A 25325-nucleotide genomic window follows, 5' to 3' on the forward strand; every position below is an offset into this window, starting at 1 on the left:
GGCCAAGAAGGGGACACTGGCTTCTTATTGCAGGAAGCCAAGCGCAGGGACCCAGGCTGGCAGAAGGAGTGGCGCTTCCAAGCCACAGACCACCAATGTTTCCTGGACTCTGGCGCTCTTTATTCCTCTCTCCATGCCCTGCCGCCCCCTGCCCCTGCCCCCACTTGCTGCTGGTAAGTTCACTTTCCCAGTCTGGCTCCCGTGCAGAGAGGGCCTGGAGGCCGAGGTGGAAGGTAGCAGCGAGTTGGCCCGCGCTTGGCCCTCCTGCGGTTGCCGCTTCAGCACCAGACTGTCATACACCTGGTAGTTGGCATTGCCTCCCGGGTTCCGGCTGAGTGGCATGAAGGTGGGCGGGGGTGGAGGGTGCTCGGTAGCCTGGACGTCGGGCAGGAGGTGAGAGGGGCGGAGGAGCAGCGCTGAGCTGGGAGCCGGGGCCCGCTGGTCCGAGGCCTCGGCCAGTACCGTGAGGGAGGCGGAGGTGGCCACAGGGCGCCGCAAGGGCAGGATCTCAGCCCATTCGGCCGCCGGGTGCCGCACCTCGTGGGGATCGCGGGAGTAATCCAAGTGTCCCGTGGAGGGATGCAGGCTGCGGTTGGACTCGCTGTGAGCACAGCTGGGGAGGCTACGTCTGTGGGCCGGTGGGGTGTCGCGCTACCAGGCGTCGGGCCGGTAGACCCGAGGCACCAGAGCGGATGGAGGCTCAGAGCCCTCCAGACCCAGACTCCGCCATGGGCCCAGTTGCCGTCCTTTCGGCCCGCGAGCCCCTCGACCTGCACCTGGCCGCCCCCACCGGCGCCCAGCCCCGGCGCCGCCACCTGTGTGCCGGTGTGTCCCTCCACAGCTCCCTCTGACAAAAGCCCCCCCCCACCCCGCCCCTCTGGCGTGTCACCGCGGCCGGGTGCGGGAGCGGGATCGAGGGCAGGGGCCGCTTCCCCGGGCCTGCCGGCCACCAGGGGCGGGGTCCTGAGCTCGGCGGGGGGTGTGGGGGCAAGGGTGGCCTTGCCGGGGCTGAGGGGCCGTGGCGACTCAATGGTGGCTCCCGGTGGCTTCGGGCCAGCTGCTGTCGGGCAGGAGGGCCGGCCCGGGCTGCGGCCGGGCTGCGCCTAGGGCCGCGTGGGCGGGCAGGGCCGATGCCCAAGGGACCGCGGGCCCCGGGCCCTGAAGCCTCCGGGGCCACGTCCCTGTGAGCGACGTGCGGGATCTTGGGCGGGGCGCCAAGCGCCGAAGGGTTTGCTGGGTCACGGCCGCCCTGGGCTGGGAGGTGGTCGCCAAACCCTCCGCCGCCGCCCGATACCCGAGACCTCCGTTGCCCCTGCCTGGGCGGGCGAGGGGGCCCTGCCGGGGCGGGCCGGCCGCCAGGCTGGCGTTAAGGCGCCAGCGCCAGCGAAACTGGGCCTCAAGAGGCCGCCCGCGGCCCCCCGCCCCCGTCTACGGCCATACCACCCTGAACGCGCCCGATCTCGTCTGATCTCGGAAGCTAAGCAGGGTCGGGCCTGGTTAGTACTTGGATGGGAGACCGCCTGGGAATACCGGGTGCTGTAGGCTTTTTGCCTCCCGCTCCGCCCGCCTTCTCCTTTACTCGCCCGCGGCGGGGGGGCCGCCGGCTCCGCCCCCGCCGAGCCCCGCTGCAGGCAGTAGTCAAGGTGGGTTTACCTGCCCGAGCAGGAAGCTTGGGCGATGGCAGAAGTGGGAAGAAACTCTTGAGCACAGGTTCTTGGGATCCACGGAGCAGCGCATGCACATGCGATGGGTGCCTACACAGCTGGCTTGCTTGTCTGTGGGGAAAGGCGAGATGGGTCAGGGCCTGGGTTCCTGAGGGGCTGAGAATCAAGGCAGGGATAGAAGAAAGGGGACAGGCCCACATCCCCTGAACCCACGCCGGCGCCCACTCACCTTTGTGGAAAATACGATTGAAAAGTGCCCGCAAGAATCTCTTCAGATGCCTCCAGAGTTGAGGGAAGAAGGGGAGGGGGGAGGCCGGGAGCAGGGTGAGCCCTGAAATCCAACCCTTGTCCCGGTCACACCCCAGCAGCCCTCCCACCTCAGCCCCTTCAAGACCCCAGGGCTCCCCCAACCGCGCTGCACAGATCCTGCCCTGACCATAGTCACCATGTTGATCCCCACGTTGAGCAAGATGAAGCTGACCGGGATCAGAAGAATTGAGTATCCTTGCTCCTGGCATTTCCTGGGGATGGGGCCAGTGAACGGCTCGGCTCGGTAGTAGTTTCGCTCACCCATGGCCGTTGGTCCCAGGACTGCCTGGGCCCTCTGCCCTCCAGTTTTAACTGGGAGCCAGACTGGGTCATAATGGGGCAGGTGGTGAGGTCACAGTGAGGGAGGGGGATGAAAAGGAGGGCCCAGAGTGGCATTCCCTGGTAACCAGGGTCAGGTAAGCTGAGCCTGGACAGTCAAACAGGGCCCGGTGGCCGGCATACATCCCCTCGAGCGGTCATTCATTCGCTCACCGCCCGCTGACTCACTTGTTCAAATGACACATTGCGTCTCTTGGCCCCTCTTGAGACTAGGAAGACCTTGGCCTCAGAGGCCTGCTGAAGGCCTGGCTGGAGTCCAGAGCCTCAGCCTTCTTCATGCCCTTCACTGGGCCTGGAGCTGGACCTGCCCAGATGTGGAACCTCCCAGTTTGGAAGCAACTTCTTGTATGAGGCTCTCTGTGGACAGGGACAGCTGAGACACAGAGGAGGTGCCCAGAGACCAGGGGTTTGGAGTCTGCAGCTGCAGATGTACTTAGTGCATGGTATAGGACCAGGAGGGGCCTGCTGGCAGAACTGTGGCCACTAAACCAAAGGGACCCTCAGGCCAAGAAGGGGACACTGGCTTCTTATTGCAGGAAGCCAAGCGCAGGGACCCAGGCTGGCAGAAGGAGTGGCGCTTCCAAGCCACAGACCACCAATGTTTCCTGGACTCTGGCGCTCTTTATTCCTCTCTCCATGCCCTGCCGCCCCCTGCCCCTGCCCCCACTTGCTGCTGGTAAGTTCATTTTCCCAGTCTGGCTCCCGTGCAGAGAGGGCCTGGAGGCCGAGGTGGAAGGTAGCAGCGAGTTGGCCCGCGCTTGGCCCTCCTGCGGTTGCCGCTTCAGCACCAGACTGTCATACACCTGGTAGTTGGCATTGCCTCCCGGGTTCCGGCTGAGTGGCATGAAGGTGGGCGGGGGTGGAGGGTGCTCGGTAGCCTGGACGTCGGGCAGGAGGTGAGAGGGGCGGAGGAGCAGCGCTGAGCTGGGAGCCGGGGCCCGCTGGTCCGAGGCCTCGGCCAGTACCGTGAGGGAGGCGGAGGTGGCCACAGGGCGCCGCAAGGGCAGGATCTCAGCCCATTCGGCCGCCGGGTGCCGCACCTCGTGGGGATCGCGGGAGTAATCCAAGTGTCCCGTGGAGGGATGCAGGCTGCGGTTGGACTCGCTGTGAGCACAGCTGGGGAGGCTACGTCTGTGGGCCGGTGGGGTGTCGCGCTACCAGGCGTCGGGCCGGTAGACCCGAGGCACCAGAGCGGATGGAGGCTCAGAGCCCTCCAGACCCAGACTCCGCCATGGGCCCAGTTGCCGTCCTTTCGGCCCGCGAGCCCCTCGACCTGCACCTGGCCGCCCCCACCGGCGCCCAGCCCCGGCGCCGCCACCTGTGTGCCGGTGTGTCCCTCCACAGCTCCCTCCGACAAAAGCCCCACACCCACCCCGCCCCTCTGGCGTGTCAGCGCGGCCGGGTGCGGGAGCGGGATCGAGGGCAGGGGCCGCTTCCCCGGGCCTGCCGGCCACCAGGGGCGGGGTCCTGAGCTCGGCGGGGGGTGTGGGGGCAAGGGTGGCCTTGCCGGGGCTGAGGGGCCGTGGCGACTCAATGGTGGCTCCCGGTGGCTTCGGGCCAGCTGCTGTCGGGCAGGAGGGCCGGCCCGGGCTGCGGCCGGGCTGCGCCTAGGGCCGCGTGGGCGGGCAGGGCCGATGCCCAAGGGACCGCGGGCCCCGGGCCCTGAAGCCTCCGGGGCCACGTCCCTGTGAGCGACGTGCGGGATCTTGGGCGGGGCGCCAAGCGCCGAAGGGTTTGCTGGGTCACGGCCGCCCTGGGCTGGGAGGTGGTCGCCAAACCCTCCGCCGCCGCCCGATACCCGAGACCTCCGTTGCCCCTGCCTGGGCGGGCGAGGGGGCCCTGCCGGGGCGGGCCGGCCGCCAGGCTGGCGTTAAGGCGCCAGCGCCAGCGAAACTGGGCCTCAAGAGGCCGCCCGCGGCCCCCCGCCCCCGTCTACGGCCATACCACCCTGAACGCGCCCGATCTCGTCTGATCTCGGAAGCTAAGCAGGGTCGGGCCTGGTTAGTACTTGGATGGGAGACCGCCTGGGAATACCGGGTGCTGTAGGCTTTTTGCCTCCCGCTCCGCCCGCCTTCTCCTTTACTCGCCCGCGGCGGGGGGGCCGCCGGCTCCGCCCCCGCCGAGCCCCGCTGCAGGCAGTAGTCAAGGTGGGTTTACCTGCCCGAGCAGGAAGCTTGGGCGATGGCAGAAGTGGGAAGAAACTCTTGAGCACAGGTTCTTGGGATCCACGGAGCAGCGCATGCACATGCGATGGGTGCCTACACAGCTGGCTTGCTTGTCTGTGGGGAAAGGCGAGATGGGTCAGGGCCTGGGTTCCTGAGGGGCTGAGAATCAAGGCAGGGATAGAAGAAAGGGGACAGGCCCACATCCCCTGAACCCACGCCGGCGCCCACTCACCTTTGTGGAAAATACGATTGAAAAGTGCCCGCAAGAATCTCTTCAGATGCCTCCAGAGTTGAGGGAAGAAGGGGAGGGGGGAGGCCGGGAGCAGGGTGAGCCCTGAAATCCAACCCTTGTCCCGGTCACACCCCAGCAGCCCTCCCACCTCAGCCCCTTCAAGACCCCAGGGCTCCCCCAACCGCGCTGCACAGATCCTGCCCTGACCATAGTCACCATGTTGATCCCCACGTTGAGCAAGATGAAGCTGACCGGGATCAGAAGAATTGAGTATCCTTGCTCCTGGCATTTCCTGGGGATGGGGCCAGTGAACGGCTCGGCTCGGTAGTAGTTTCGCTCACCCATGGCCGTTGGTCCCAGGACTGCCTGGGCCCTCTGCCCTCCAGTTTTAACTGGGAGCCAGACTGGGTCATAATGGGGCAGGTGGTGAGGTCACAGTGAGGGAGGGGGATGAAAAGGAGGGCCCAGAGTGGCATTCCCTGGTAACCAGGGTCAGGTAAGCTGAGCCTGGACAGTCAAACAGGGCCCGGTGGCCGGCATACATCCCCTCGAGCGGTCATTCATTCGCTCACCGCCCGCTGACTCACTTGTTCAAATGACACATTGCGTCTCTTGGCCCCTCTTGAGACTAGGAAGACCTTGGCCTCAGAGGCCTGCTGAAGGCCTGGCTGGAGTCCAGAGCCTCAGCCTTCTTCATGCCCTTCACTGGGCCTGGAGCTGGACCTGCCCAGATGTGGAACCTCCCAGTTTGGAAGCAACTTCTTGTATGAGGCTCTCTGTGGACAGGGACAGCTGAGACACAGAGGAGGTGCCCAGAGACCAGGGGTTTGGAGTCTGCAGCTGCAGATGTACTTAGTGCATGGTATAGGACCAGGAGGGGCCTGCTGGCAGAACTGTGGCCACTAAACCAAAGGGACCCTCAGGCCAAGAAGGGGACACTGGCTTCTTATTGCAGGAAGCCAAGCGCAGGGACCCAGGCTGGCAGAAGGAGTGGCGCTTCCAAGCCACAGACCACCAATGTTTCCTGGACTCTGGCGCTCTTTATTCCTCTCTCCATGCCCTGCCGCCCCCTGCCCCTGCCCCCACTTGCTGCTGGTAAGTTCACTTTCCCAGTCTGGCTCCCGTGCAGAGAGGGCCTGGAGGCCGAGGTGGAAGGTAGCAGCGAGTTGGCCCGCGCTTGGCCCTCCTGCGGTTGCCGCTTCAGCACCAGACTGTCATACACCTGGTAGTTGGCATTGCCTCCCGGGTTCCGGCTGAGTGGCATGAAGGTGGGCGGGGGTGGAGGGTGCTCGGTAGCCTGGACGTCGGGCAGGAGGTGAGAGGGGCGGAGGAGCAGCGCTGAGCTGGGAGCCGGGGCCCGCTGGTCCGAGGCCTCGGCCAGTACCGTGAGGGAGGCGGAGGTGGCCACAGGGCGCCGCAAGGGCAGGATCTCAGCCCATTCGGCCGCCGGGTGCCGCACCTCGTGGGGATCGCGGGAGTAATCCAAGTGTCCCGTGGAGGGATGCAGGCTGCGGTTGGACTCGCTGTGAGCACAGCTGGGGAGGCTACGTCTGTGGGCCGGTGGGGTGTCGCGCTACCAGGCGTCGGGCCGGTAGACCCGAGGCACCAGAGCGGATGGAGGCTCAGAGCCCTCCAGACCCAGACTCCGCCATGGGCCCAGTTGCCGTCCTTTCGGCCCGCGAGCCCCTCGACCTGCACCTGGCCGCCCCCACCGGCGCCCAGCCCCGGCGCCGCCACCTGTGTGCCGGTGTGTCCCTCCACAGCTCCCTCCGACAAAAGCCCCACCCCCACCCCGCCCCTCTGGCGTGTCACCGCGGCCGGGTGCGGGAGCGGGATCGAGGGCAGGGGCCGCTTCCCCGGGCCTGCCGGCCACCAGGGGCGGGGTCCTGAGCTCGGCGGGGGGTGTGGGGGCAAGGGTGGCCTTGCCGGGGCTGAGGGGCCGTGGCGACTCAATGGTGGCTCCCGGTGGCTTCGGGCCAGCTGCTGTCGGGCAGGAGGGCCGGCCCGGGCTGCGGCCGGGCTGCGCCTAGGGCCGCGTGGGCGGGCAGGGCCGATGCCCAAGGGACCGCGGGCCCCGGGCCCTGAAGCCTCCGGGGCCACGTCCCTGTGAGCGACGTGCGGGATCTTGGGCGGGGCGCCAAGCGCCGAAGGGTTTGCTGGGTCACGGCCGCCCTGGGCTGGGAGGTGGTCGCCAAACCCTCCGCCGCCGCCCGATACCCGAGACCTCCGTTGCCCCTGCCTGGGCGGGCGAGGGGGCCCTGCCGGGGCGGGCCGGCCGCCAGGCTGGCGTTAAGGCGCCAGCGCCAGCGAAACTGGGCCTCAAGAGGCCGCCCGCGGCCCCCCGCCCCCGTCTACGGCCATACCACCCTGAACGCGCCCGATCTCGTCTGATCTCGGAAGCTAAGCAGGGTCGGGCCTGGTTAGTACTTGGATGGGAGACCGCCTGGGAATACCGGGTGCTGTAGGCTTTTTGCCTCCCGCTCCGCCCGCCTTCTCCTTTACTCGCCCGCGGCGGGGGCCGCCGGCTCCGCCCCCGCCGGGCCCCGCTGCAGGCCCCACCTCCTCAGGCCCCTCCCACCACGGCGCGCGCCGGCGGGGTCGCTCCCCGCCGGCCCGGCCGGCCAGGCGGCCAGAAGGCGGCCCTGGAAGGCAGGCACACCCCAGACGCTCCCGGGGTGGCTGGCCCGGACCCAGACTCCGCCGCGGGCCCAGTTGCCGTCCTTTCGGCCCGCGAGCCCCTCGACCTGCACCTGGCCGCCCCCACCGGCGCCCAGCCCCGGCGCCGCCACCTGTGTGCCGGTGTGTCCCTCCACAGCTCCCTCCGACAAAAGCCCCCCCCCACCCCGCCCCTCTGGCGTGTCACCGCGGCCGGGTGCGGGAGCGGGATCGAGGGCAGGGGCCGCTTCCCCGGGCCTGCCGGCCACCAGGGGCGGGGTCCTGAGCTCGGCGGGGGGTGTGGGGGCAAGGGTGGCCTTGCCGGGGCTGAGGGGCCGTGGCGACTCAATGGTGGCTCCCAGTGGCTTCGGGCCAGCTGCTGTCGGGCAGGAGGGCCGGCCCGGGCTGCGGCCGGGCTGCGCCTAGGGCCGCGTGGGCGGGCAGGGCCGATGCCCAAGGGACCGCGGGCCCCGGGCCCTGAAGCCTCCGGGGCCACGTCCCTGTGAGCGACGTGCGGGATCTTGGGCGGGGCGCCAAGCGCCGAAGGGTTTGCTGGGTCACGGCCGCCCTGGGCTGGGAGGTGGTCGCCAAACCCTCCGCCGCCGCCCGATACCCGAGACCTCCGTTGCCCCTGCCTGGGCGGGCGAGGGGGCCCTGCCGGGGCGGGCCGGCCACCAGGCTGGCGTTAAGGCGCCAGCGCCAGCGAAACTGGGCCTCAAGAGGCCGCCCGCGGCCCCCCGCCCCCGTCTACGGCCATACCACCCTGAACGCGCCCGATCTCGTCTGATCTCGGAAGCTAAGCAGGGTCGGGCCTGGTTAGTACTTGGATGGGAGACCGCCTGGGAATACCGGGTGCTGTAGGCTTTTTGCCTCCCGCTCCGCCCGCCTTCTCCTTTACTCGCCCGCGGCGGGGGGGCCGCCGGCTCCGCCCCCGCCGAGCCCCGCTGCAGGCAGTAGTCAAGGTGGGTTTACCTGCCCGAGCAGGAAGCTTGGGCGATGGCAGAAGTGGGAAGAAACTCTTGAGCACAGGTTCTTGGGATCCACGGAGCAGCGCATGCACATGCGATGGGTGCCTACACAGCTGGCTTGCTTGTCTGTGGGGAAAGGCGAGATGGGTCAGGGCCTGGGTTCCTGAGGGGCTGAGAATCAAGGCAGGGATAGAAGAAAGGGGACAGGCCCACATCCCCTGAACCCACGCCGGCGCCCACTCACCTTTGTGGAAAATACGATTGAAAAGTGCCCGCAAGAATCTCTTCAGATGCCTCCAGAGTTGAGGGAAGAAGGGGAGGGGGGAGGCCGGGAGCAGGGTGAGCCCTGAAATCCAACCCTTGTCCCGGTCACACCCCAGCAGCCCTCCCACCTCAGCCCCTTCAAGACCCCAGGGCTCCCCCAACCGCGCTGCACAGATCCTGCCCTGACCATAGTCACCATGTTGATCCCCACGTTGAGCAAGATGAAGCTGACCGGGATCAGAAGAATTGAGTATCCTTGCTCCTGGCATTTCCTGGGGATGGGGCCAGTGAACGGCTCGGCTCGGTAGTAGTTTCGCTCACCCATGGCCGTTGGTCCCAGGACTGCCTGGGCCCTCTGCCCTCCAGTTTTAACTGGGAGCCAGACTGGGTCATAATGGGGCAGGTGGTGAGGTCACAGTGAGGGAGGGGGATGAAAAGGAGGGCCCAGAGTGGCATTCCCTGGTAACCAGGGTCAGGTAAGCTGAGCCTGGACAGTCAAACAGGGCCCGGTGGCCGGCATACATCCCCTCGAGCGGTCATTCATTCGCTCACCGCCCGCTGACTCACTTGTTCAAATGACACATTGCGTCTCTTGGCCCCTCTTGAGACTAGGAAGACCTTGGCCTCAGAGGCCTGCTGAAGGCCTGGCTGGAGTCCAGAGCCTCAGCCTTCTTCATGCCCTTCACTGGGCCTGGAGCTGGACCTGCCCAGATGTGGAACCTCCCAGTTTGGAAGCAACTTCTTGTATGAGGCTCTCTGTGGACAGGGACAGCTGAGACACAGAGGAGGTGCCCAGAGACCAGGGGTTTGGAGTCTGCAGCTGCAGATGTACTTAGTGCATGGTATAGGACCAGGAGGGGCCTGCTGGCAGAACTGTGGCCACTAAACCAAAGGGACCCTCAGGCCAAGAAGGGGACACTGGCTTCTTATTGCAGGAAGCCAAGCGCAGGGACCCAGGCTGGCAGAAGGAGTGGCGCTTCCAAGCCACAGACCACCAATGTTTCCTGGACTCTGGCGCTCTTTATTCCTCTCTCCATGCCCTGCCGCCCCCTGCCCCTGCCCCCATTTGCTGCTGGTAAGTTCATTTTCCCAGTCTGGCTCCCGTGCAGAGAGGGCCTGGAGGCCGAGGTGGAAGGTAGCAGCGAGTTGGCCCGCGCTTGGCCCTCCTGCGGTTGCCGCTTCAGCACCAGACTGTCATACACCTGGTAGTTGGCATTGCCTCCCGGGTTCCGGCTGAGTGGCATGAAGGTGGGCGGGGGTGGAGGGTGCTCGGTAGCCTGGACGTCGGGCAGGAGGTGAGAGGGGCGGAGGAGCAGCGCTGAGCTGGGAGCCGGGGCCCGCTGGTCCGAGGCCTCGGCCAGTACCGTGAGGGAGGCGGAGGTGGCCACAGGGCGCCGCAAGGGCAGGATCTCAGCCCATTCGGCCGCCGGGTGCCGCACCTCGTGGGGATCGCGGGAGTAATCCAAGTGTCCCGTGGAGGGATGCAGGCTGCGGTTGGACTCGCTGTGAGCACAGCTGGGGAGGCTACGTCTGTGGGCCGGTGGGGTGTCGCGCTACCAGGCGTCGGGCCGGTAGACCCGAGGCACCAGAGCGGATGGAGGCTCAGAGCCCTCCAGACCCAGACTCCGCCATGGGCCCAGTTGCCGTCCTTTCGGCCCGCGAGCCCCTCGACCTGCACCTGGCCGCCCCCACCGGCGCCCAGCCCCGGCGCCGCCACCTGTGTGCCGGTGTGTCCCTCCACAGCTCCCTCCGACAAAAGCCCCACCCCCACCCCGCCCCTCTGGCGTGTCAGCGCGGCCGGGTGCGGGAGCGGGATCGAGGGCAGGGGCCGCTTCCCCGGGCCTGCCGGCCACCGGGGCGGGGTCCTGAGCTCGGCGGGGGGTGTGGGGGCAAGGGTGGCCTTGCCGGGGCTGAGGGGCCGTGGCGACTCAATGGTGGCTCCCGGTGGCTTCGGGCCAGCTGCTGTCGGGCAGGAGGGCCGGCCCGGGCTGCGGCCGGGCTGCGCCTAGGGCCGCGTGGGCGGGCAGGGCCGATGCCCAAGGGACCGCGGGCCCCGGGCCCTGAAGCCTCCGGGGCCACGTCCCTGTGAGCGACGTGCGGGATCTTGGGCGGGGCGCCAAGCGCCGAAGGGTTTGCTGGGTCACGGCCGCCCTGGGCTGGGAGGTGGTCGCCAAACCCTCCGCCGCCGCCCGATACCCGAGACCTCCGTTGCCCCTGCCTGGGCGGGCGAGGGGGCCCTGCCGGGGCGGGCCGGCCGCCAGGCTGGCGTTAAGGCGCCAGCGCCAGCGAAACTGGGCCTCAAGAGGCCGCCCGCGGCCCCCCGCCCCCGTCTACAGCCATACCACCCTGAACGCGCCCGATCTCGTCTGATCTCGGAAGCTAAGCAGGGTCGGGCCTGGTTAGTACTTGGATGGGAGACCGCCTGGGAATACCGGGTGCTGTAGGCTTTTTGCCTCCCGCTCCGCCCGCCTTCTCCTTTACTCGCCCGCGGCGGGGGCCGCCGGCTCCGCCCCCGCCGGGCCCCGCTGCAGGCCCCACCTCCTCAGGCCCCTCCCACCACGGCGCGCGCCGGCGGGGTCGCTCCCCGCCGGCCCGGCCGGCCAGGCGGCCAGAAGGCGGCCCTGGAAGGCAGGCGCACCCCAGACGCTCCCGGGGTGGCTGGCCCGGACCCAGACTCCGCCGCGGGCCCAGTTGCCGTCCTTTCGGCCCGCGAGCCCCTCGACCTGCACCTGGCCGCCCCCACCGGCGCCCAGCCCCGGCGCCGCCACCTGTGTGCCGGTGTGTCCCTCCACAGCTCCCTCCGACAAAAGCCCCCCCCCACCCCGCCCCTCTGGCGTGTCACCGCGGCCGGGTGCGGGAGCGGGATCGAGGGCAGGGGCCGCTTCCCCGGGCCTGCCGGCCACCAGGGGCGGGGTCCTGAGCTCGGCGGGGGGTGTGGGGGCAAGGGTGGCCTTGCCGGGGCTGAGGGGCCGTGGCGACTCAATGGTGGCTCCCAGTGGCTTCGGGCCAGCTGCTGTCGGGCAGGAGGGCCGGCCCGGGCTGCGGCCGGGCTGCGCCTAGGGCCGCGTGGGCGGGCAGGGCCGATGCCCAAGGGACCGCGGGCCCCAGGCCCTGAAGCCTCCGGGGCCACGTCCCTGTGAGCGACGTGCGGGATCTTGGGCGGGGCGCCAAGCGCCGAAGGGTTTGCTGGGTCACGGCCGCCCTGGGCTGGGAGGTGGTCGCCAAACCCTCCGCCGCCGCCCGATACCCGAGACCTCCGTTGCCCCTGCCTGGGCGGGCGAGGGGGCCCTGCCGGGGCGGGCCGGCCACCAGGCTGGCGTTAAGGCGCCAGCGCCAGCGAAACTGGGCCTCAAGAGGCCGCCCGCGGCCCCCCGCCCCCGTCTACGGCCATACCACCCTGAACGCGCCCGATCTCGTCTGATCTCGGAAGCTAAGCAGGGTCGGGCCTGGTTAGTACTTGGATGGGAGACCGCCTGGGAATACCGGGTGCTGTAGGCTTTTTGCCTCCCGCTCCGCCCGCCTTCTCCTTTACTCGCCCGCGGCGGGGGCCGCCGGCTCCGCCCCCGCCGGGCCCCGCTGCAGGCCCCACCTCCTCAGGCCCCTCCCACCACGGCGCGCGCCGGCGGGGTCGCTCCCCGCCGGCCCGGCCGGCCAGGCGGCCAGAAGGCGGCCCTGGAAGGCAGGCGCACCCCAGACGCTCCCGGGGTGGCTGGCCCGGACCCAGACTCCGCCGCGGGCCCAGTTGCCGTCCTTTCGGCCCGCGAGCCCCTCGACCTGCACCTGGCCGCCCCCACCGGCGCCCAGCCCCGGCGCCGCCACCTGTGTGCCGGTGTGTCCCTCCACAGCTCCCTCCGACAAAAGCCCCCCCCCACCCCGCCCCTCTGGCGTGTCACCGCGGCCGGGTGCGGGAGCGGGATCGAGGGCAGGGGCCGCTTCCCCGGGCCTGCCGGCCACCAGGGGCGGGGTCCTGAGCTCGGCGGGGGGTGTGGGGGCAAGGGTGGCCTTGCCGGGGCTGAGGGGCCGTGGCGACTCAATGGTGGCTCCCGGTGGCTTCGGGCCAGCTGCTGTCGGGCAGGAGGGCCGGCCCGGGCTGCGGCCGGGCTGCGCCTAGGGCCGCGTGGGCGGGCAGGGCCGATGCCCAAGGGACCGCGGGCCCCGGGCCCTGAAGCCTCCGGGGCCACGTCCCTGTGAGCGACGTGCGGGATCTTGGGCGGGGCGCCAAGCGCCGAAGGGTTTGCTGGGTCACGGCCGCCCTGGGCTGGGAGGTGGTCGCCAAACCCTCTGCCGCCGCCCGATACCCGAGACCTCCGTTGCCCCTGCCTGGGCGGGCGAGGGGGCCCTGCCGGGGCGGGCCGGCCACCAGGCTGGCGTTAAGGCGCCAGCGCCAGCGAAACTGGGCCTCAAGAGGCCGCCCGCGGCCCCCCGCCCCCGTCTACGGCCATACCACCCTGAACGCGCCCGATCTCGTCTGATCTCGGAAGCTAAGCAGGGTCGGGCCTGGTTAGTACTTGGATGGGAGACCGCCTGGGAATACCGGGTGCTGTAGGCTTTTTGCCTCCCGCTCCGCCCGCCTTCTCCTTTACTCGCCCGCGGCGGGGGGGCCGCCGGCTCCGCCCCCGCCGAGCCCCGCTGCAGGCAGTAGTCAAGGTGGGTTTACCTGCCCGAGCAGGAAGCTTGGGCGATGGCAGAAGTGGGAAGAAACTCTTGAGCACAGGTTCTTGGGATCCACGGAGCAGCGCATGCACATGCGATGGGTGCCTACACAGCTGGCTTGCTTGTCTGTGGGGAAAGGTGAGATGGGTCAGGGCCTGGGTTCCTGAGGGGCTGAGAATCAAGGCAGGGATAGAAGAAAGGGGACAGGCCCACATCCCCTGAACCCACGCCGGCGCCCACTCACCTTTGTGGAAAATACGATTGAAAAGTGCCCGCAAGAATCTCTTCAGATGCCTCCAGAGTTGAGGGAAGAAGGGGAGGGGGGAGGCCGGGAGCAGGGTGAGCCCTGAAATCCAACCCTTGTCCCGGTCACACCCCAGCAGCCCTCCCACCTCAGCCCCTTCAAGACCCCAGGGCTCCCCCAACCGCGCTGCACAGATCCTGCCCTGACCATAGTCACCATGTTGATCCCCACGTTGAGCAAGATGAAGCTGACCGGGATCAGAAGAATTGAGTATCCTTGCTCCTGGCATTTCCTGGGGATGGGGCCAGTGAACGGCTCGGCTCGGTAGTAGTTTCGCTCACCCATGGCCGTTGGTCCCAGGACTGCCTGGGCCCTCTGCCCTCCAGTTTTAACTGGGAGCCAGACTGGGTCATAATGGGGCAGGTGGTGAGGTCACAGTGAGGGAGGGGGATGAAAAGGAGGGCCCAGAGTGGCATTCCCTGGTAACCAGGGTCAGGTAAGCTGAGCCTGGACAGTCAAACAGGGCCCGGTGGCCGGCATACATCCCCTCGAGCGGTCATTCATTCGCTCACCGCCCGCTGACTCACTTGTTCAAATGACACATTGCGTCTCTTGGCCCCTCTTGAGACTAGGAAGACCTTGGCCTCAGAGGCCTGCTGAAGGCCTGGCTGGAGTCCAGAGCCTCAGCCTTCTTCATGCCCTTCACTGGGCCTGGAGCTGGACCTGCCCAGATGTGGAACCTCCCAGTTTGGAAGCAACTTCTTGTATGAGGCTCTCTGTGGACAGGGACAGCTGAGACACAGAGGAGGTGCCCAGAGACCAGGGGTTTGGAGTCTGCAGCTGCAGATGTACTTAGTGCATGGTATAGGACCAGGAGGGGCCTGCTGGCAGAACTGTGGCCACTAAACCAAAGGGACCCTCAGGCCAAGAAGGGGACACTGGCTTCTTATTGCAGGAAGCCAAGCGCAGGGACCCAGGCTGGCAGAAGGAGTGGCGCTTCCAAGCCACAGACCACCAATGTTTCCTGGACTCTGGCGCTCTTTATTCCTCTCTCCATGCCCTGCCGCCCCCTGCCCCTGCCCCCACTTGCTGCTGGTAAGTTCACTTTCCCAGTCTGGCTCCCGTGCAGAGAGGGCCTGGAGGCCGAGGTGGAAGGTAGCAGCGAGTTGGCCCGCGCTTGGCCCTCCTGCGGTTGCCGCTTCAGCACCAGACTGTCATACACCTGGTAGTTGGCATTGCCTCCCGGGTTCCGGCTGAGTGGCATGAAGGTGGGCGGGGGTGGAGGGTGCTCGGTAGCCTGGACGTCGGGCAGGAGGTGAGAGGGGCGGAGGAGCAGCGCTGAGCTGGGAGCCGGGGCCCGCTGGTCCGAGGCCTCGGCCAGTACCGTGAGGGAGGCGGAGGTGGCCACAGGGCGCCGCAAGGGCAGGATCTCAGCCCATTCGGCCGCCGGGTGCCGCACCTCGTGGGGATCGCGGGAGTAATCCAAGTGTCCCGTGGAGGGATGCAGGCTGCGGTTGGACTCGCTGTGAGCACAGCTGGGGAGGCTACGTCTGTGGGCCGGTGGGGTGTCGCGCTACCAGGCGTCGGGCCGGTAGACCCGAGGCACCAGAGCGGATGGAGGCTCAGAGCCCTCCAGACCCAGACTCCGCCATGGGCCCAGTTGCCGTCCTTTCGGCCCGCGAGCCCCTCGACCTGCACCTGGCCGCCCCCACCGGCGCCCAGCCCCGGCGCCGCCACCTGTGTGCCGGTGTGTCCCTCCACAGCTCCCTCCGACAAAAGCCCCACCCCCACCCCGCCCCTCTGGCGTGTCACCGCGGCCGGGTGCGGGAGCGGGATCGAGGGCAGGGGCCGCTTCCCCGGGCCTGCCGGCCACCAGGGGCGGGGTCCTGAGCTCGGCGGGGGGTGTGGGGGCAAGGGTGGCCTTGCCGGGGCTGAGGGGCCGTGGCGACTCAATGGTGGCTCCCGGTGGCTTCGGGCCAGCTGCTGTCGGGCAGGAGGGCCGGCCCGGGCTGCGGCCGGGCTGCGCCTAGGGCCGCGTGGGCGGGCAGGGCCGATGCCCAAGGGACCGCGGGCCCCGGGCCCTGAAGCCTCCGGGGCCACGTCCCTGTGAGCGACGTGCGGGATCTTGGGCGGGGCGCCAAGCGCCGAAGGGTTTGCTGGGTCACGGCCGCCCTGGGCTGGGAGGTGGTCGCCAAACCCTCCGCCGCCGCCCGATACCCGAGACCTCCGTTGCCCCTGCCTGGGCGGGCGAGGGGGCCCTGCCGGGGCGGGCCGGCCGCCAGGCTGGCGTTAAGGCGCCAGCGCCAGCGAAACTGGGCCTCAAGAGGCCGCCCGCGGCCCCCCGCCCCCGTCTACGGCCATACCACCCTGAACGCGCCCGATCTCGTCTGATCTCGGAAGCTAAGCACGGTCGGGCCTGGTTAGTACTTGGATGGGAGACCGCCTGGGAATACCGGGTGCTGTAGGCTTTTTGCCTCCCGCTCCGCCCGCCTTCTCCTTTACTCGCCCGCGGCGGGGGGGCCGCCGGCTCCGCCCCCGCCGAGCCCCGCTGCAGGCAGTAGTCAAGGTGGGTTTACCTGCCCGAGCAGGAAGCTTGGGCGATGGCAGAAGTGGGAAGAAACTCTTGAGCACAGGTTCTTGGGATCCACGGAGCAGCGCATGCACATGCGATGGGTGCCTACACAGCTGGCTTGCTTGTCTGTGGGGAAAGGCGAGATGGGTCAGGGCCTGGGTTCCTGAGGGGCTGAGAATCAAGGCAGGGATAGAAGAAAGGGGACAGGCCCACATCCCCTGAACCCACGCCGGCGCCCACTCACCTTTGTGGAAAATACGATTGAAAAGTGCCCGCAAGAATCTCTTCAGATGCCTCCAGAGTTGAGGGAAGAAGGGGAGGGGGGAGGCCGGGAGCAGGGTGAGCCCTGAAATCCAACCCTTGTCCCGGTCACACCCCAGCAGCCCTCCCACCTCAGCCCCTTCAAGACCCCAGGGCTCCCCCAACCGCGCTGCACAGATCCTGCCCTGACCATAGTCACCATGTTGATCCCCACGTTGAGCAAGATGAAGCTGACCGGGATCAGAAGAATTGAGTATCCTTGCTCCTGGCATTTCCTGGGGATGGGGCCAGTGAACGGCTCGGCTCGGTAGTAGTTTCGCTCACCCATGGCCGTTGGTCCCAGGACTGCCTGGGCCCTCTGCCCTCCAGTTTTAACTGGGAGCCAGACTGGGTCATAATGGGGCAGGTGGTGAGGTCACAGTGAGGGAGGGGGATGAAAAGGAGGGCCCAGAGTGGCATTCCCTGGTAACCAGGGTCAGGTAAGCTGAGCCTGGACAGTCAAACAGGGCCCGGTGGCCGGCATACATCCCCTCGAGCGGTCATTCATTCGCTCACCGCCCGCTGACTCACTTGTTCAAATGACACATTGCGTCTCTTGGCCCCTCTTGAGACTAGGAAGACCTTGGCCTCAGAGGCCTGCTGAAGGCCTGGCTGGAGTCCAGAGCCTCAGCCTTCTTCATGCCCTTCACTGGGCCTGGAGCTGGACCTGCCCAGATGTGGAACCTCCCAGTTTGGAAGCAACTTCTTGTATGAGGCTCTCTGTGGACAGGGACAGCTGAGACACAGAGGAGGTGCCCAGAGACCAGGGGTTTGGAGTCTGCAGCTGCAGATGTACTTAGTGCATGGTATAGGACCAGGAGGGGCCTGCTGGCAGAACTGTGGCCACTAAACCAAAGGGACCCTCAGGCCAAGAAGGGGACACTGGCTTCTTATTGCAGGAAGCCAAGCGCAGGGACCCAGGCTGGCAGAAGGAGTGGCGCTTCCAAGCCACAGACCACCAATGTTTCCTGGACTCTGGCGCTCTTTATTCCTCTCTCCATGCCCTGCCGCCCCCTGCCCCTGCCCCCACTTGCTGCTGGTAAGTTCACTTTCCCAGTCTGGCTCCCGTGCAGAGAGGGCCTGGAGGCCGAGGTGGAAGGTAGCAGCGAGTTGGCCCGCGCTTGGCCCTCCTGCGGTTGCCGCTTCAGCACCAGACTGTCATACACCTGGTAGTTGGCATTGCCTCCCGGGTTCCGGCTGAGTGGCATGAAGGTGGGCGGGGGTGGAGGGTGCTCGGTAGCCTGGACGTCGGGCAGGAGGTGAGAGGGGCGGAGGAGCAGCGCTGAGCTGGGAGCCGGGGCCCGCTGGTCCGAGGCCTCGGCCAGTACCGTGAGGGAGGCGGAGGTGGCCACAGGGCGCCGCAAGGGCAGGATCTCAGCCCATTCGGCCGCCGGGTGCCGCACCTCGTGGGGATCGCGGGAGTAATCCAAGTGTCCCGTGGAGGGATGCAGGCTGCGGTTGGACTCGCTGTGAGCACAGCTGGGGAGGCTACGTCTGTGGGCCGGTGGGGTGTCGCGCTACCAGGCGTCGGGCCGGTAGACCCGAGGCACCAGAGCGGATGGAGGCTCAGAGCCCTCCAGACCCAGACTCCGCCATGGGCCCAGTTGCCGTCCTTTCGGCCCGCGAGCCCCTCGACCTGCACCTGGCCGCCCCCACCGGCGCCCAGCCCCGGCGCCGCCACCTGTGTGCCGGTGTGTCCCTCCACAGCTCCCTCCGACAAAAGCCCCACCCCCACCCCGCCCCTCTGGCGTGTCAGCGCGGCCGGGTGCGGGAGCGGGATCGAGGGCAGGGGCCGCTTCCCCGGGCCTGCCGGCCACCAGGGGCGGGGTCCTGAGCTCGGCGGGGGGTGTGGGGGCAAGGGTGGCCTTGCCGGGGCTGAGGGGCCGTGGCGACTCAATGGTGGCTCCCGGTGGCTTCGGGCCAGCTGCTGTCGGGCAGGAGGGCCGGCCCGGGCTGCGGCCGGGCTGCGCCTAGGGCCGCGTGGGCGGGCAGGGCCGATGCCCAAGGGACCGCGGGCCCCGGGCCCTGAAGCCTCCGGGGCCACGTCCCTGTGAGCGACGTGCGGGATCTTGGGCGGGGCGCCAAGCGCCGAAGGGTTTGCTGGGTCACGGCCGCCCTGGGCTGGGAGGTGGTCGCCAAACCCTCCGCCGCCGCCCGATACCCGAGACCTCCGTTGCCCCTGCCTGGGCGGGCGAGGGGGCCCTGCCGGGGCGGGCCGGCCGCCAGGCTGGCGTTAAGGCGCCAGCGCCAGCGAAACTGGGCCTCAAGAGGCCGCCCGCGGCCCCCCGCCCCCGTCTACGGCCATACCACCCTGAACGCGCCCGATCTCGTCTGATCTCGGAAGCTAAGCAGGGTCGGGCCTGGTTAGTACTTGGATGGGAGACCGCCTGGGAATACCGGGTGCTGTAGGCTTTTTGCCTCCCGCTCCGCCCGCCTTCTCCTTTACTCGCCCGCGGCGGGGGCCGCCGGCTCCGCCCCCGCCGGGCCCCGCTGCAGGCCCCACCTCCTCAGGCCCCTCCCACCACGGCGCGCGCCGGCGGGGTCGCTCCCCGCCGGCCCGGCCGGCCAGGCGGCCAGAAGGCGGCCCTGGAAGGCAGGCGCACCCCAGACGCTCCCGGGGTGGCTGGCCCGGACCCAGACTCCGCCGCGGGCCCAGTTGCCGTCCTTTCGGCCCGCGAGCCCCTCGACCTGCACCTGGCCGCCCCCACCGGCGCCCAGCCCCGGCGCCGCCACCTGTGTGCCGGTGTGTCCCTCCACAGCTCCCTCCGACAAAAGCCCCCCCCCACCCCGCCCCTCTGGCGTGTCACCGCGGCCGGGTGCGGGAGCGGGATCGAGGGCAGGGGCCGCTTCCCCGGGCCTGCCGGCCACCAGGGGCGGGGTCCTGAGCTCGGCGGGGGGTGTGGGGGCAAGGGTGGCCTTGCCGGGGCTGAGGGGCCGTGGCGACTCAATGGTGGCTCCCAGTGGCTTCGGGCCAGCTGCTGTCGGGCAGGAGGGCCGGCCCGGGCTGCGGCCGGGCTGCGCCTAGGGCCGCGTGGGCGGGCAGGGCCGATGCCCAAGGGACCGCGGGCCCCGGGCCCTGAAGCCTCCGGGGCCACGTCCCTGTGAGCGACGTGCGGGATCTTGGGCGGGGCGCCAAGCGCCGAAGGGTTTGCTGGGTCACGGCCGCCCTGGGCTGGGAGGTGGTCGCCAAACCCTCCGCCGCCGCCCGATACCCGAGACCTCCGTTGCCCCTGCCTGGGCGGGCGAGGGGGCCCTGCCGGGGCGGGCCGGCCGCCAGGCTGGCGTTAAGGCGCCAGCGCCAGCGAAACTGGGCCTCAAGAGGCCGCCCGCGGCCCCCCGCCCCCGTCTACGGCCATACCACCCTGAACGCGCCCGATCTCGTCTGATCTCGGAAGCTAAGCAGGGTCGGGCCTGGTTAGTACTTGGATGGGAGACCGCCTGGGAATACCGGGTGCTGTAGGCTTTTTGCCTCCCGCTCCGCCCGCCTTCTCCTTTACTCGCCCGCGGCGGGGGGGCCGCCGGCTCCGCCCCCGCCGAGCCCCGCTGCAGGCAGTAGTCAAGGTGGGTTTACCTGCCCGAGCAGGAAGCTTGGGCGATGGCAGAAGTGGGAAGAAACTCTTGAGCACAGGTTCTTGGGATCCACGGAGCAGCGCATGCACATGCGATGGGTGCCTACACAGCTGGCTTGCTTGTCTGTGGGGAAAGGCGAGATGGGTCAGGGCCTGGGTTCCTGAGGGGCTGAGAATCAAGGCAGGGATAGAAGAAAGGGGACAGGCCCACATCCCCTGAACCCACGCCGGCGCCCACTCACCTTTGTGGAAAATACGATTGAAAAGTGCCCGCAAGAATCTCTTCAGATGCCTCCAGAGTTGAGGGAAGAAGGGGAGGGGGGAGGCCGGGAGCAGGGTGAGCCCTGAAATCCAACCCTTGTCCCGGTCACACCCCAGCAGCCCTCCCACCTCAGCCCCTTCAAGACCCCAGGGCTCCCCCAACCGCGCTGCACAGATCCTGCCCTGACCATAGTCACCATGTTGATCCCCACGTTGAGCAAGATGAAGCTGACCGGGATCAGAAGAATTGAGTATCCTTGCTCCTGGCATTTCCTGGGGATGGGGCCAGTGAACGGCTCGGCTCGGTAGTAGTTTCGCTCACCCATGGCCGTTGGTCCCAGGACTGCCTGGGCCCTCTGCCCTCCAGTTTTAACTGGGAGCCAGACTGGGTCATAATGGGGCAGGTGGTGAGGTCACAGTGAGGGAGGGGGATGAAAAGGAGGGCCCAGAGTGGCATTCCCTGGTAACCAGGGTCAGGTAAGCTGAGCCTGGACAGTCAAACAGGGCCCGGTGGCCGGCATACATCCCCTCGAGCGGTCATTCATTCGCTCACCGCCCGCTGACTCACTTGTTCAAATGACACATTGCGTCTCTTGGCCCCTCTTGAGACTAGGAAGACCTTGGCCTCAGAGGCCTGCTGAAGGCCTGGCTGGAGTCCAGAGCCTCAGCCTTCTTCATGCCCTTCACTGGGCCTGGAGCTGGACCTGCCCAGATGTGGAACCTCCCAGTTTGGAAGCAACTTCTTGTATGAGGCTCTCTGTGGACAGGGACAGCTGAGACACAGAGGAGGTGCCCAGAGACCAGGGGTTTGGAGTCTGCAGCTGCAGATGTACTTAGTGCATGGTATAGGACCAGGAGGGGCCTGCTGGCAGAACTGTGGCCACTAAACCAAAGGGACCCTCAGGCCAAGAAGGGGACACTGGCTTCTTATTGCAGGAAGCCAAGCGCAGGGACCCAGGCTGGCAGAAGGAGTGGCGCTTCCAAGCCACAGACCACCAATGTTTCCTGGACTCTGGCGCTCTTTATTCCTCTCTCCATGCCCTGCCGCCCCCTGCCCCTGCCCCCATTTGCTGCTGGTAAGTTCATTTTCCCAGTCTGGCTCCCGTGCAGAGAGGGCCTGGAGGCCGAGGTGGAAGGTAGCAGCGAGTTGGCCCGCGCTTGGCCCTCCTGCGGTTGCCGCTTCAGCACCAGACTGTCATACACCTGGTAGTTGGCATTGCCTCCCGGGTTCCGGCTGAGTGGCATGAAGGTGGGCGGGGGTGGAGGGTGCTCGGTAGCCTGGACGTCGGGCAGGAGGTGAGAGGGGCGGAGGAGCAGCGCTGAGCTGGGAGCCGGGGCCCGCTGGTCCGAGGCCTCGGCCAGTACCGTGAGGGAGGCGGAGGTGGCCACAGGGCGCCGCAAGGGCAGGATCTCAGCCCATTCGGCCGCCGGGTGCCGCACCTCGTGGGGATCGCGGGAGTAATCCAAGTGTCCCGTGGAGGGATGCAGGCTGCGGTTGGACTCGCTGTGAGCACAGCTGGGGAGGCTACGTCTGTGGGCCGGTGGGGTGTCGCGCTACCAGGCGTCGGGCCGGTAGACCCGAGGCACCAGAGCGGATGGAGGCTCAGAGCCCTCCAGACCCAGACTCCGCCATGGGCCCAGTTGCCGTCCTTTCGGCCCGCGAGCCCCTCGACCTGCACCTGGCCGCCCCCACCGGCGCCCAGCCCCGGCGCCGCCACCTGTGTGCCGGTGTGTCCCTCCACAGCTCCCTCCGACAAAAGCCCCACCCCCACCCCGCCCCTCTGGCGTGTCAGCGCGGCCGGGTGCGGGAGCGGGATCGAGGGCAGGGGCCGCTTCCCCGGGCCTGCCGGCCACCGGGGCGGGGTCCTGAGCTCGGCGGGGGGTGTGGGGGCAAGGGTGGCCTTGCCGGGGCTGAGGGGCCGTGGCGACTCAATGGTGGCTCCCGGTGGCTTCGGGCCAGCTGCTGTCGGGCAGGAGGGCCGGCCCGGGCTGCGGCCGGGCTGCGCCTAGGGCCGCGTGGGCGGGCAGGGCCGATGCCCAAGGGACCGCGGGCCCCGGGCCCTGAAGCCTCCGGGGCCACGTCCCTGTGAGCGACGTGCGGGATCTTGGGCGGGGCGCCAAGCGCCGAAGGGTTTGCTGGGTCACGGCCGCCCTGGGCTGGGAGGTGGTCGCCAAACCCTCCGCCGCCGCCCGATACCCGAGACCTCCGTTGCCCCTGCCTGGGCGGGCGAGGGGGCCCTGCCGGGGCGGGCCGGCCGCCAGGCTGGCGTTAAGGCGCCAGCGCCAGCGAAACTGGGCCTCAAGAGGCCGCCCGCGGCCCCCCGCCCCCGTCTACAGCCATACCACCCTGAACGCGCCCGATCTCGTCTGATCTCGGAAGCTAAGCAGGGTCGGGCCTGGTTAGTACTTGGATGGGAGACCGCCTGGGAATACCGGGTGCTGTAGGCTTTTTGCCTCCCGCTCCGCCCGCCTTCTCCTTTACTCGCCCGCGGCGGGGGCCGCCGGCTCCGCCCCCGCCGGGCCCCGCTGCAGGCCCCACCTCCTCAGGCCCCTCCCACCACGGCGCGCGCCGGCGGGGTCGCTCCCCGCCGGCCCGGCCGGCCAGGCGGCCAGAAGGCGGCCCTGGAAGGCAGGCGCACCCCAGACGCTCCCGGGGTGGCTGGCCCGGACCCAGACTCCGCCGCGGGCCCAGTTGCCGTCCTTTCGGCCCGCGAGCCCCTCGACCTGCACCTGGCCGCCCCCACCGGCGCCCAGCCCCGGCGCCGCCACCTGTGTGCCGGTGTGTCCCTCCACAGCTCCCTCCGACAAAAGCCCCCCCCCACCCCGCCCCTCTGGCGTGTCACCGCGGCCGGGTGCGGGAGCGGGATCGAGGGCAGGGGCCGCTTCCCCGGGCCTGCCGGCCACCAGGGGCGGGGTCCTGAGCTCGGCGGGGGGTGTGGGGGCAAGGGTGGCCTTGCCGGGGCTGAGGGGCCGTGGCGACTCAATGGTGGCTCCCAGTGGCTTCGGGCCAGCTGCTGTCGGGCAGGAGGGCCGGCCCGGGCTGCGGCCGGGCTGCGCCTAGGGCCGCGTGGGCGGGCAGGGCCGATGCCCAAGGGACCGCGGGCCCCGGGCCCTGAAGCCTCCGGGGCCACGTCCCTGTGAGCGACGTGCGGGATCTTGGGCGGGGCGCCAAGCGCCGAAGGGTTTGCTGGGTCACGGCCGCCCTGGGCTGGGAGGTGGTCGCCAAACCCTCCGCCGCCGCCCGATACCCGAGACCTCCGTTGCCCCTGCCTGGGCGGGCGAGGGGGCCCTGCCGGGGCGGGCCGGCCACCAGGCTGGCGTTAAGGCGCCAGCGCCAGCGAAACTGGGCCTCAAGAGGCCGCCCGCGGCCCCCCGCCCCCGTCTACGGCCATACCACCCTGAACGCGCCCGATCTCGTCTGATCTCGGAAGCTAAGCAGGGTCGGGCCTGGTTAGTACTTGGATGGGAGACCGCCTGGGAATACCGGGTGCTGTAGGCTTTTTGCCTCCCGCTCCGCCCGCCTTCTCCTTTACTCGCCCGCGGCGGGGGCCGCCGGCTCCGCCCCCGCCGGGCCCCGCTGCAGGCCCCACCTCCTCAGGCCCCTCCCACCACGGCGCGCGCCGGCGGGGTCGCTCCCCGCCGGCCCGGCCGGCCAGGCGGCCAGAAGGCGGCCCTGGAAGGCAGGCGCACCCCAGACGCTCCCGGGGTGGCTGGCCCGGACCCAGACTCCGCCGCGGGCCCAGTTGCCGTCCTTTCGGCCCGCGAGCCCCTCGACCTGCACCTGGCCGCCCCCACCGGCGCCCAGCCCCGGCGCCGCCACCTGTGTGCCGGTGTGTCCCTCCACAGCTCCCTCCGACAAAAGCCCCCCCCCACCCCGCCCCTCTGGCGTGTCACCGCGGCCGGGTGCGGGAGCGGGATCGAGGGCAGGGGCCGCTTCCCCGGGCCTGCCGGCCACCAGGGGCGGGGTCCTGAGCTCGGCGGGGGGTGTGGGGGCAAGGGTGGCCTTGCCGGGGCTGAGGGGCCGTGGCGACTCAATGGTGGCTCCCGGTGGCTTCGGGCCAGCTGCTGTCGGGCAGGAGGGCCGGCCCGGGCTGCGGCCGGGCTGCGCCTAGGGCCGCGTGGGCGGGCAGGGCCGATGCCCAAGGGACCGCGGGCCCCGGGCCCTGAAGCCTCCGGGGCCACGTCCCTGTGAGCGACGTGCGGGATCTTGGGCGGGGCGCCAAGCGCCGAAGGGTTTGCTGGGTCACGGCCGCCCTGGGCTGGGAGGTGGTCGCCAAACCCTCTGCCGCCGCCCGATACCCGAGACCTCCGTTGCCCCTGCCTGGGCGGGCGAGGGGGCCCTGCCGGGGCGGGCCGGCCACCAGGCTGGCGTTAAGGCGCCAGCGCCAGCGAAACTGGGCCTCAAGAGGCCGCCCGCGGCCCCCCGCCCCCGTCTACGGCCATACCACCCTGAACGCGCCCGATCTCGTCTGATCTCGGAAGCTAAGCAGGGTCGGGCCTGGTTAGTACTTGGATGGGAGACCGCCTGGGAATACCGGGTGCTGTAGGCTTTTTGCCTCCCGCTCTGCCCGCCTTCTCCTTTACTCGCCCGCGGCGGGGGGGCCGCCGGCTCCGCCCCCGCCGAGCCCCGCTGCAGGCAGTAGTCAAGGTGGGTTTACCTGCCCGAGCAGGAAGCTTGGGCGATGGCAGAAGTGGGAAGAAACTCTTGAGCACAGGTTCTTGGGATCCACGGAGCAGCGCATGCACATGCGATGGGTGCCTACACAGCTGGCTTGCTTGTCTGTGGGGAAAGGTGAGATGGGTCAGGGCCTGGGTTCCTGAGGGGCTGAGAATCAAGGCAGGGATAGAAGAAAGGGGACAGGCCCACATCCCCTGAACCCACGCCGGCGCCCACTCACCTTTGTGGAAAATACGATTGAAAAGTGCCCGCAAGAATCTCTTCAGATGCCTCCAGAGTTGAGGGAAGAAGGGGAGGGGGGAGGCCGGGAGCAGGGTGAGCCCTGAAATCCAACCCTTGTCCCGGTCACACCCCAGCAGCCCTCCCACCTCAGCCCCTTCAAGACCCCAGGGCTCCCCCAACCGCGCTGCACAGATCCTGCCCTGACCATAGTCACCATGTTGATCCCCACG

At 69.1% G+C, this 25325-nt stretch overlaps 13 non-coding genes across 13 annotated transcripts; all 13 read left to right on the forward strand.

Annotated features, from left to right (window-relative positions):
* Positions 1 to 1426: 1426 nt before the first annotated feature.
* On the forward strand, positions 1427 to 1545 carry LOC132595498 (5S ribosomal RNA). The gene has a single exon (XR_009561640.1). It is a non-coding gene; the product is annotated as a 5S ribosomal RNA (ribosomal RNA).
* Positions 1546 to 4242: 2697 nt separating this feature from the next.
* On the forward strand, positions 4243 to 4361 carry LOC132595499 (5S ribosomal RNA). Its single transcript, XR_009561641.1, has one exon. It is a non-coding gene; the product is annotated as a 5S ribosomal RNA (ribosomal RNA).
* Positions 4362 to 7058: 2697 nt separating this feature from the next.
* On the forward strand, positions 7059 to 7177 carry LOC132595500 (5S ribosomal RNA). The gene has a single exon (XR_009561642.1). It is a non-coding gene; the product is annotated as a 5S ribosomal RNA (ribosomal RNA).
* A 932-nt stretch (positions 7178 to 8109) lies between these two features.
* Positions 8110 to 8228, forward strand: LOC132595501 (5S ribosomal RNA). The gene has a single exon (XR_009561643.1). It is a non-coding gene; the product is annotated as a 5S ribosomal RNA (ribosomal RNA).
* Positions 8229 to 10924: 2696 nt separating this feature from the next.
* Positions 10925 to 11043, forward strand: LOC132595534 (5S ribosomal RNA). Its single transcript, XR_009561675.1, has one exon. It is a non-coding gene; the product is annotated as a 5S ribosomal RNA (ribosomal RNA).
* Positions 11044 to 11975: 932 nt separating this feature from the next.
* Positions 11976 to 12094, forward strand: LOC132595502 (5S ribosomal RNA). Its single transcript, XR_009561644.1, has one exon. It is a non-coding gene; the product is annotated as a 5S ribosomal RNA (ribosomal RNA).
* A 932-nt stretch (positions 12095 to 13026) lies between these two features.
* On the forward strand, positions 13027 to 13145 carry LOC132595503 (5S ribosomal RNA). The gene has a single exon (XR_009561645.1). It is a non-coding gene; the product is annotated as a 5S ribosomal RNA (ribosomal RNA).
* A 2697-nt stretch (positions 13146 to 15842) lies between these two features.
* LOC132595546 (5S ribosomal RNA) lies at positions 15843 to 15961 on the forward strand. The gene has a single exon (XR_009561687.1). It is a non-coding gene; the product is annotated as a 5S ribosomal RNA (ribosomal RNA).
* Positions 15962 to 18658: 2697 nt separating this feature from the next.
* LOC132595504 (5S ribosomal RNA) lies at positions 18659 to 18777 on the forward strand. The gene has a single exon (XR_009561646.1). It is a non-coding gene; the product is annotated as a 5S ribosomal RNA (ribosomal RNA).
* Positions 18778 to 19709: 932 nt separating this feature from the next.
* On the forward strand, positions 19710 to 19828 carry LOC132595506 (5S ribosomal RNA). Its single transcript, XR_009561648.1, has one exon. It is a non-coding gene; the product is annotated as a 5S ribosomal RNA (ribosomal RNA).
* A 2696-nt stretch (positions 19829 to 22524) lies between these two features.
* On the forward strand, positions 22525 to 22643 carry LOC132595535 (5S ribosomal RNA). Its single transcript, XR_009561676.1, has one exon. It is a non-coding gene; the product is annotated as a 5S ribosomal RNA (ribosomal RNA).
* Positions 22644 to 23575: 932 nt separating this feature from the next.
* LOC132595507 (5S ribosomal RNA) lies at positions 23576 to 23694 on the forward strand. Its single transcript, XR_009561649.1, has one exon. It is a non-coding gene; the product is annotated as a 5S ribosomal RNA (ribosomal RNA).
* Positions 23695 to 24626: 932 nt separating this feature from the next.
* Positions 24627 to 24745, forward strand: LOC132595508 (5S ribosomal RNA). Its single transcript, XR_009561650.1, has one exon. It is a non-coding gene; the product is annotated as a 5S ribosomal RNA (ribosomal RNA).
* The last annotated feature ends 580 nt before the right edge of the window (positions 24746 to 25325 follow it).

The sequence above is a fragment of the Globicephala melas genome, unplaced genomic scaffold (genome assembly GCF_963455315.2).
Source record: "Globicephala melas unplaced genomic scaffold, mGloMel1.2 SCAFFOLD_182, whole genome shotgun sequence".
In the NCBI taxonomy this organism is placed as follows: Eukaryota; Metazoa; Chordata; class Mammalia; order Artiodactyla; family Delphinidae; genus Globicephala; species Globicephala melas.